Source organism: Euphorbia lathyris, chromosome 4, assembly GCF_963576675.1.
Source record: "Euphorbia lathyris chromosome 4, ddEupLath1.1, whole genome shotgun sequence".
Taxonomy (NCBI): Eukaryota; Viridiplantae; Streptophyta; class Magnoliopsida; order Malpighiales; family Euphorbiaceae; genus Euphorbia; species Euphorbia lathyris.
This window is the reverse complement of record NC_088913.1, coordinates 81,999,619-82,009,561: the sequence shown is the minus strand read 5'-3', so window position 1 is coordinate 82,009,561 and position 9,943 is coordinate 81,999,619. Positions and strand designations below refer to the sequence as shown.

Below are 9,943 nucleotides of genomic sequence, written 5' to 3'. Positions count from 1 at the left end.
TTATTTTTATTTTATATTTATTATTAGAGTGCTTTCTATGGTTACTTTGTTTTTTATAAAGTACCATTATTTGGTGTGTTTTCATCATTGGATGATGGAGTATGAAATTAATCTAATAGTGAAAATACACAAAGTAATATTTACTTTGTAAAAAAACAAAGTAAATAGTAAATATATAGATGAAATCGATAGTTGAGGAGATAAAAAGAGTTTTATTATACCAATAAATTAATTGTGACTTTTTATCGAGAAAGTCTCAAAACCATTAATATAAAAAGATATTGGTTATTATTCTATTAATATATTATACATTCAATGTGAGGTTTATACTTTTTACCTTCTTATTTCACAACATTACTTCACATCGAATGAATTGAACTTGCCAATTAAAAAAATTATTTTATAAAATGACAAAGAACTTTGTCCGGAAAGTATTGTGTGCAGTTTGCCTGCTTTAAATCGGGGTTATTCCTGTTTACCGGTTAATCCTGGTTTTTAATGAGTCAAATATATTGATTCGAAATATATAAAATTGGACTGGATGCAAGCCGGTTCACCTTCAAACCAGTTGAATCGGTTGGTTCGATCTGATTTTTAACCATTAGTTATTACTCTATTTAGAAAATTTTAACGGAACCACAATACATTAAAAATAAAAATAAAAAAGTCTCAATATTATATGATTTTGTTAAATTTATCTGAAGATCATGTTGACTAGTGATAACTTCCAAGCATAAGCCGTATGATATTAACATAATTATATATTTAGGGGGTGTTTGTTTATCTCATTTTGTCATCTTGTTTGCTTTCTTCTTTTGTTTTGCCTTTTCACTTTAAGAGCAAGAATTTTAGATGTTTTGTTTGGTTAGGAACCGCTTGATGAAAAGTAACTTTTTACAAAAGCAGAGAATCCTGCTATTTGAAAAAACAGTTTTTTTCTAACAGCAAACAACAGACAAACCAAACTGACCCTTATATTAGGAGATTAATATGAACAATTTATCCATTAATATAATGAGAGATACAATACAATAACTTTTAGTATTGGGATAAAAAAGACTTCCTTTCACCTATTTTCTTATTTATGTATGAAAATTATAGTATATCTATTTGACAAATTGAAACTAAATGGATTGCGGGGATAGCTCAGTTGGGAGAGCGTCAGACTGAAGATCTGAAGGTCACGTATTCGATCCACGTTCATCGCATTTTTAAAGTTAATTTCAATTCCTCAATAGCATTAGATTGTTTTTTTTCATTTCGTGATGCGGGGCATCTTTCCCTAGGATCGGGTCCGTACGAGGGAAGTCAGAGGAAGAACCAAGCACGAGCAACAAGCGAGTAAAGAGACCAAAACATGACCACATAACAGCTCAACAGCTTAGGCACGCCCCGCGTACCATATAGCACGCTCCGCGTACTTGAGTGTCTGATCCAGAGAAGAGTTCAACAGCCAAGGCACACCCCGCGTAGAATTGGGCACGCCCCGCGTAGAGTGAGTACTGATCCAGAGAGGAGCTCAGCAGCCAAGGCACGCCCCGTGTAGAATTGGGCACGCCCCGCGTAGAATGAATACTGATCCTAAGAAGGGCTCATCAGCCAAACTACGCCCCGCGTAGAATTAGGCACGCCCCGCGTACCTTCATCTTAAGGAACTTGCTCCTTACTCCATACTCCCTCCTTATTTACACCTTTGCCACTCCCTTATTACAATCATGCCACTCCCTATTTACCATCCATGCCACCCCTTTATATTTAACCCATTTACCCCTTATCTTTATGTTTTAATTAGCTATGCAATTTGCCCTTTTTGAAATTTGGCAATTAGGGTTTTTGAGATGATATAAATTCATCTCTTTCTCTTTGTAATGTTTTAACTTTTTATCAATCAAATTATAATCTTCTTCAAGAAGCTTTGTTAAGGTTTTTACCTTCAACAATGGGGGATCTTTGATTTCCTACAGATTTAGTCCGTAAAACCCGGGATTCACTCCTTCTAGTTTAGCTAGAGAAGAAATATCTTTGTAAGTTTACGATTAAAACTTTCAGATAAAACCGATCTGTATCATTTGGTATCAGAGCCGATCGTTTTCCTTGAACGGAGACTTCTTTCGACTATGGTTCAACCAAATTTATCTCCAAGATATGAAGAAACCTTCAACAAGGGGTTGGAAAACCTCAAAGCTATGGTGATGAGGTATAGAGAGTACTAAGGAGGATTTTCGGGTGATAAACGAGCTAACGAGGAATCTTACGGCATCCGTAATGAGTCTCAAGCAAGAATGTCGAAATAGCTCCCAACCAACCATGGAAGTTCCTCCTAAAGATCCATCACCAATCTTTTCTCCTTTACACATTGAAGAGGTAAATCCTAAACTTCCAATTTCTCATATTGAAGTTGTGGATAGTCCTATTGCTAGGAAGAGATTGGATGTTTGTGATATTGTTTATGATGTTGAGGTGGATTTAGATTCTCATTGTGGATTTGTTGATAATGATGTTGTGAATGAGAATGTGAGTTCATGTATAGGTGAGGAGGAAGGAGTGTTTGTAGGTGAGAATGTTGGGAAAGCCCATGTAGCAAGTGATGCTCCCCAAGTGTTTGATAAAATGCCTCTTAAGCCTAATCTTATTTGTAAGTTTGTGGAAAGTGAAGGCATTACTCATGAGGAAGGGGAGAGTGACCTTGGGCTTATTAATCTCTTTGAGAAGAATGATGAAATTCCATTATGTGTGGAGATTGATGGCTATAGAGATGGGAGAGATGTTGGTGGTTCAACTATAATTGGTTGTAACATGTCGTTTGGATTGGGTAGCTATTCAAATAAGGTAGCCGGCTTGAACTATATGGAGAAGTGGAAGGAAACGAGAGGTCGTGGGAAAAGACGGATCGTGGATGAAGATGGAAATGAATTTGAATACAACCATGAAGAAGAGTGGTTAGAAGAGGAGATTGATGGAGAGGAGAACCAATCAGAGAATGAGCTAGTAAGACATGAGGAGTGTGATTATTATGAAGGTGAATTCGAGGATGAGGTTAAAAAGAGAGAGCACGCTTCCGAAGATGAAATATGTGAAGATGGTGAACTTTGTCATAGTGCATATGAGTTTGATTATGATGAAGATGGTAGAGTTTACCATGGGGAGGATGAACGTCGACGCATTGAGTGGAACCAATATGGGGCCGCTTATGAGGAAGGCGAAGATAGAGTCTACTATGATGAGAGTGTCGGTGTGTTGAGTGGGATCAACACGGGGCTCCTTATGAAGATAATGAAGGTAGATTCTACTGTGATGATGAGTTGGAGGATGTTGAACGGAACTACCATGAAGATATCTATGAGTATGATGGAGGTAGGTTCCATCATGGTGATGAGTTGGGAAATGTAGAGTGGAACCGAAGCGAAGAAGCTTATGATGATGAAGATCGGTTCCGAGACGACTATAGGTCAGGAAATATTGGGTGGAACCGAAATGAAGACACTTATGAGTATGATGAAGGTCGGTTCCGAGATGACTATGAGATGGAAAATGTAGAGTGGAGCCGGAACGAAGATGCTTATGATGGTGAAGAAAATCGGGTCCAAGATGAGGATGAGTCGGGAAGTGTTGAGTATGAAGACACCTATGAAGTTGATGATGATGGCGATGAGCACAATGTGTATTTGGTGACTAGGGTGCCAATGCTTAGTGAAGAGGAGCTTAGTCAACGTCATCGATTATTTAGAACTCGATGCTTAGTTCTTGGGAAGAAGTGTGAGATGGTGATCGACGGAGGAAGCCAAGTGAACATCATTAGTCGGTCCGCCATGATCAAGTTTGGGTTGGTTCCCGAGCCACATCCTAGACATTACCGCCTTGGTTGGGTCAACAAGGTGGAAAGGCTTCAAGTTACTCATTGGTGTAAAGTTTCTTTCTCTATTGGAGCTTATGGGGATGAAGCTATGTGTGATGTTGTGGAGATGGGTGCTTGTGATGTGCTACTTGGTAGGCCATGGCAATTTGATTGTGATGCCTCACATGCGGGAAGAAGCAACACCTACACCATACGCAAAGGCGGAATCCAATATGTCCTTGCACCTTTGAAGAGTTCTCCTAGTAAGAAAATAGAGACCACTTTGGAAGGTTGTCCAACTCGGGAGTTGAATGTGAATGGGTGCATTGGTGGAACGGGTGAGACATTGAATCATCTTCGCTTGAGTTCCATGGATGAGCTAGCTATCCACTCTCCTAATGAAGTCAAATCCAAAGAGGAGAATGAAGTTGAGAGAGGGGAGAGCAAAGTTGGAAGTGAGGAAGTTGAGCCGATGTCCGAGGGTGACAAGCACATGTCTTCCAACGAGCCACCTAAAGGGCTTCTTAAAGGGCTTCCACCTTTGAGAAAGCTACCACGAGACATAGCATGGGATCCGGGAGATAGTGCACCTAGCTCTACATATGGTGAGTTGAGCTCTAGAGAGGAAGAGGAAGGTTACTCTATGAAGCCTATTGATAGCACCGAGATGCCTAGCACATGCCACATGCAAAAGAATCGAGTCACTCATTGGGTAAAATCTGAACTTATTCTTTTGTGCTTTGTTGAAATATATTTGTTGGAAGCTGGGTTGTGTATGTTGAGGGAGAACCTTTCCTATGAGGAGCCTATGAGGGGTGATCTTGTCATGAGGAATGGGAGTTTTATGTTGAGGGAGAATCTTTCCTATAATGAGCCCATGAGGAGTGATCTTGTCATGAGGAATGGGAGTTTTATGTTGAGGGAGGATCTTTCCTATGATGAGCCCATGAGAGGTGATCTTGTTGTGAGGAGTGTGAGCTTCATGTTGAGGGAGAACACTCCCTATGATGAGCCTATGAGAGATGATCTTGTTGTGAGGAATGTGGACTCTATGTTGAGTGAGAACCTTCCCTATGATAAGCCTATGAGAGGCAAGCTTGTTGTGAGGAATGTGAGCTTTATGTTGAGGGAGAACATTTCCTATGATGGGACCATGAGGGTTGATCTTGTTGTGGGCTTTGGTGATTGTTTGTTGAAGGGCAATGGCTTCCCGTGGAATATAGATAAGATAGAAGGAAGTCAAGACTTGGTAAATCCGGAATTCACTATTGTGTGCCTTACTGACATGAATGTGTTCGGGTATGTGTTGTGCTTGTTGAGGAAGCATCAACCTTATGAGGAGTCAATGAGAAGCGATCTTATGATGAAGAGAGTGGGGTTTATGAAGTCTTTGATGAATGGGAATAGCCGCCCGAGAGATGTTGAGAAGATTGACGGAATTCAAGGCTTGGAGAATAATAGCCAAGTTAGTAAAGGGGCAAGTCTTGAAGTTTCGAGATTGTTAACCCTAAGGTGAGGGAAGAGCTACTATGTGTGTGCTTGGGTTCACTATAATGTGGGTTGGCGAATGTCGCTGGGATATTCCGTTTGATGTGGGCCATGGGCAATGAGAGAATGAGCATGATAGCCGAGTTAGTGGAATGAGTGATAGCCAAGTCCGGGCATATTCAGTTCAAAGTCATGTTTGGGTTGTGAAGAGTACTCAAGGGATCGCTCCAATTTGGGTTGATATATGGTACCGAGACATGTCATTTGAGTTTGGCTATGAGTGAGTGGAGATTGAGCCTAGCATCCAGGTTGATGGCGTGAGGTACATTGAGTTTCGGGCATATTTGACTCAAGATCATGTTGGGGTTTTGAAGAATATTTGTGAGATCGATTCTAATTGGGTTGATACGTGTCGTCGGGACATTGAATTCAAGGTAGGCCAAGAGCGTAAGAAGAGTGTGTTGATTCCTCAAGTTCGTGATGGGGAGATTAAGAGGATCCATGGGTGGTCCGTGCAACCAAATGAGGGGCGTTGGAAGATCACCCAAGCATTTATTGGGAAGTGGTTTGACAAGCTTCGCCAAGACATACCATTCGATATTGGAAGAGCATCCGATATTGGTGGAGATGGGGAGATGAGTACCACGGAAGATGAAGTTCGTGGTGAGGCACTTATGGAGATATAGGGAAAAGCTCGTGAGGAGAAGGTGAGTACGACAATATGTGGAGTGGACTTCTTGAATTCATCTCGAATAACACTTTGGTTCGATTTGAGGGCTTGGGTTCATTCACAACGAACATGTCTCATCAATATGTGGCAAGCAACTTGGGGTCAAGTTCTTTTTAAGAGAGAGTGTATGATACGGGGCATCTTTTCCTAGGACCGGGTCCGTACGAGGGAAGTCGGAGGAAGAACCAAGCACGAGCAACAAGCGAGTAAAGAGGCCAAAACAGGGCCGCATAACAGCTCAACAGCTCAGGCACGTCCCGCGTACCTTATAGCACGCTCCACGTACTTGAGTGTCTGATCCGGAGAAGAGTTCAATAGCCAAGGCACGCCCCGCGTAGAATTGGGCACGCCCCGGATAGAGTGAGTACTGATCCAGAGAGGAGCTCAGCAGCCAAGGCACGTCCCGCGTAGAATTGGGCACGCCCGTGTAGAATGAATACTGATACTGAGAATGGCTCATTAGCCAAACTACGTCCCCACGTAGAATTAGGCACGCCCCGCGTACCTTCAGCTTAAGGAACTTGCTCATTACTCCATACTCCCTCCTTATTTACACCTTTGCCACTCCCTTATTATAACTATACCACTCCCTATTTACCATCCATGCCACCCCTTTATATTTAACCCATTTACCCCTTATCTTTATGTTTTAATTTAGCTATGCAATTTGCCCTTTTTGTAATTTGGCAATTAGGGTTTTTGAGATGATATAAATTCATCTCTTTCTCTTTGTAATGTTTTAACTTTTTATCAATTAAATTATAATCTTCTTCAAGAAGATTTGTTAAGGTTTTTACCTTCAACAATGGGGGATCTTTGATTTCCTACGGATTTAGTCCGTAAAACCCGGGATTCACTCCTTCTAGTTTAGCTAGAGAAGAAATATCTTTGTAAGTTTACGATTAAAACTTTCAGATAAAACTGATATGTATCATTTCGGTCCTAATTTATCATTGAATTGAACTCGTACATCTTCTCTACTTGTAGCAGACAATGTTATACCATTAGAAGGAATAAAAGCCTTTCTCCATCTTTAAAAATGACTGCATTTGTCTTGTGCAGAATATGTCACATGCTTCTTTTTGCAATCACCAAGGAATTTATGTTGAGCTTCCATTTCTTACTCCCGAAAAAATTCTCAATAAGTTTTTTCAATATACAATCCCATAAGAAATTAAATTGATCCTCAAATCAGGAATGTCTAACTTCTTTAAGAATTAAAATGTGGTATGTATTTTTTTATATGAATGTCATCAATTCCAACAATTTTCTAATGAAATCATCCATGACGAGGTCAATCGGAAGATGAAAACGACAAGTCCACGTGTAAAGTTAAGACTCTTAGATAGTATTTTATTAGAATTGATTTCCTTGATTTAGAATGAATATGTATTAGGTATAAATACACTTGAAACTAAGAAATAAACTAGGACTAAAAAAAAAGAGAAATAAATGGACTACTAAAAAAAGTTAGTGAAAAAAAAATAAATAAATTGACTGTTAAAAAAATCAGGCTTTTTTTTTTTATCTCATGGACAATTTGATGGTTAACAAGGAAGTTAAATGATACCACTTTTAATAAATTTAGCGATCATTTCAGAGTTTTTATTAGTTCAAATAGTCAATATCATTTTTAATACTGACGGTAATTATATTAAAACTTTAAAATTTTAATCGTATGTAAGATTGTAAAAAATTTAAAATTGATAAGTTAAAATGTGTGATAGACCTAAATGTGTGATATAGTCTCTCCCGCTGGAGTGTTTCGTCTTCTCTAATGAGATGTTTAAACCTAATTACACCAAACCTAACCTAAATTACCACCAAAATCAGCCGCAACTTCTCACAGATTCCGATTGAGATCATCATTAACCTATCCCCTTCATCCCTCCCTGCTCACATCTCCAACCAGTTTCAACCACGCATCCCTTTTCTCTGCAGTAACCAAAATCATGGAAAAGAACAAAGGACTCGTCGAAGAATATGCTCAGCTCTGTCTTACAAATGACGAAGAAGGTATTGAACTTGCTGATGAGACGCTTCAACTAAACGACCAAAAGCTGCTTTTCTTCATTGTCGGCCAATTCCTCACTTCAAAAGCTACCCACTTTGAGTCAATGAAAACAACCCTAGCAGTTATATGGCAGCCTGTCAAATGAGTGACAATCACGGAAACAAACATGGAGGGGAGATATTTATTCCAATTCTATTATGTACTCGATATGCAATGAGTTTTGAATGACGGCCCCTGGACGTTCAACCAAAACCTACTCATCATCAAACAGCTTGACATACCAGAACAAGCCTTGCACCCTACTCTTACGGACCTTATTATCTGGCTACAGCTATCCGACCTACCAATCGGTTTTCAAACTGAAGCGGTTTGCAAAGCTATTGGAAATCAGGTAGGCAAGTATGTGGAATCTGATCCTAAAATTTTCACAGGACTCTGTCGCAGCTATCTACGTATAAAAGTTACAGATGATGTCAGGAAAAATCTCAAAACGGGTTAGAAAATTAAAAGGAGCGGAGGGGATTGGATATGGGTAAATATCAGGTATGAACGACTACCTCAATTTTGCTTTTTCTATGGAATTATAGGCCATGCAGACAAGTTCTTCCCCCTATTGTTCGACAGTAGGGAGATTACAATAGAGAGGAAGTTCGGTAGTTGGCTAAGGGCTACTATCAGGAAAACCGGCATTCAGAGAGGAAAAGAATGGCTGAGGGATCCTTCTGTAGAGGCCGACAATGAGAAATTTGAAAAGATAATCCCGCTCAGACAATCACACACAAGCATGTGCAATAGCAGCGGATCAGGTACAACAGAAGAGAAAAATCGCAAAACAGGAGGTATACCAAAACCACCAGCAAACGTTGCGAGTACCCTAGCACAAAAAGGCAGCATTTCTGACGAAGGTATTAGCATTGATCCAAAGCGTCAGAGAACATTCACAAAACAAATGGACCTGGAGTCACACAACAACCAGAAAACACAAAATAAAGGAGAGGCGAGACCTGGCGGACAGGTCCGCCCAGGAGTATGAGTCTCCTCAATTGGAACTGTTGGGGGCTGGGTAACCCTCGCACAGTTAATGTCCTTCAGGACTTGGTTCGAGCTCACAAGCCTCTAATTATCTTCCTAATGGAAACTATGATTAAGGAGGCAAAAGTTCTGATGGTTTGTAAAAAGTTGGGATTTGAGAATCATTTTATTGTTGACGGTAAGGGACACGGAGGAGGAATTGCCTTACTATGGCGAAGCAGTATTGCAGTGAATGTTCTTGATGCCTCACCAAATTTCATAGATGGCATGGTTTCAATCCCTAATGTTCAGCAGTGGAGATTAATAGGCTTTTACGGTTTCCCGGAAAGGAGCAGACGGAAAGAGTCTTGGCAATTGTTAAGGTCTTTGGATTCATCTAATCAGTTTCTGTGGTGTTGTGTAGGAGACTTCAACGACATAGTCTCGGTAGACGAAAAGCGAGGTGGCTTAGCACGACCGTATTTGATGCTGGAAGGTTTTCAGACGGCTTTGGGAGATTGTGACTTAACCAGCATCCCGATGAAGGGCTATCAGTTTACTTGGGAGGTCGGTAGAGGCTCCAATCGATGGATTGAGGAGAGGCTGGATCGAGTGGTGGCTAGCACGGCCTGGAGAGAGAACTTTGGCAACTCCATTATTCGTAATTTAACTGCAGCATGTTCAGATCACTCGGCACTCCTTTTACAATTTAAAGTCTGGGTAGCAGCTCTTAAGGTGAAAAGGTTTCGTTTTGAAAATATGTGGCTCAGGGACAGCAGCTGTGCGACATTGATTCAGACGACCTGGGAGGCAAACATTGGGAAATCCATAGCGGAGAAGTTAGTGGCCTGTACTGATGCGCTTC

The 9,943-nt window shown here is 40.5% G+C and overlaps 1 non-coding gene across 1 annotated transcript; it reads left to right on the top strand.

Annotated features, from left to right (window-relative positions):
* Positions 1 to 1,135: 1,135 nt before the first annotated feature.
* Positions 1,136 to 1,208, top strand: TRNAF-GAA (transfer RNA phenylalanine (anticodon GAA)). The gene has a single exon. It is a non-coding gene; the product is annotated as a tRNA-Phe (tRNA).
* The last annotated feature ends 8,735 nt before the right edge of the window (positions 1,209 to 9,943 follow it).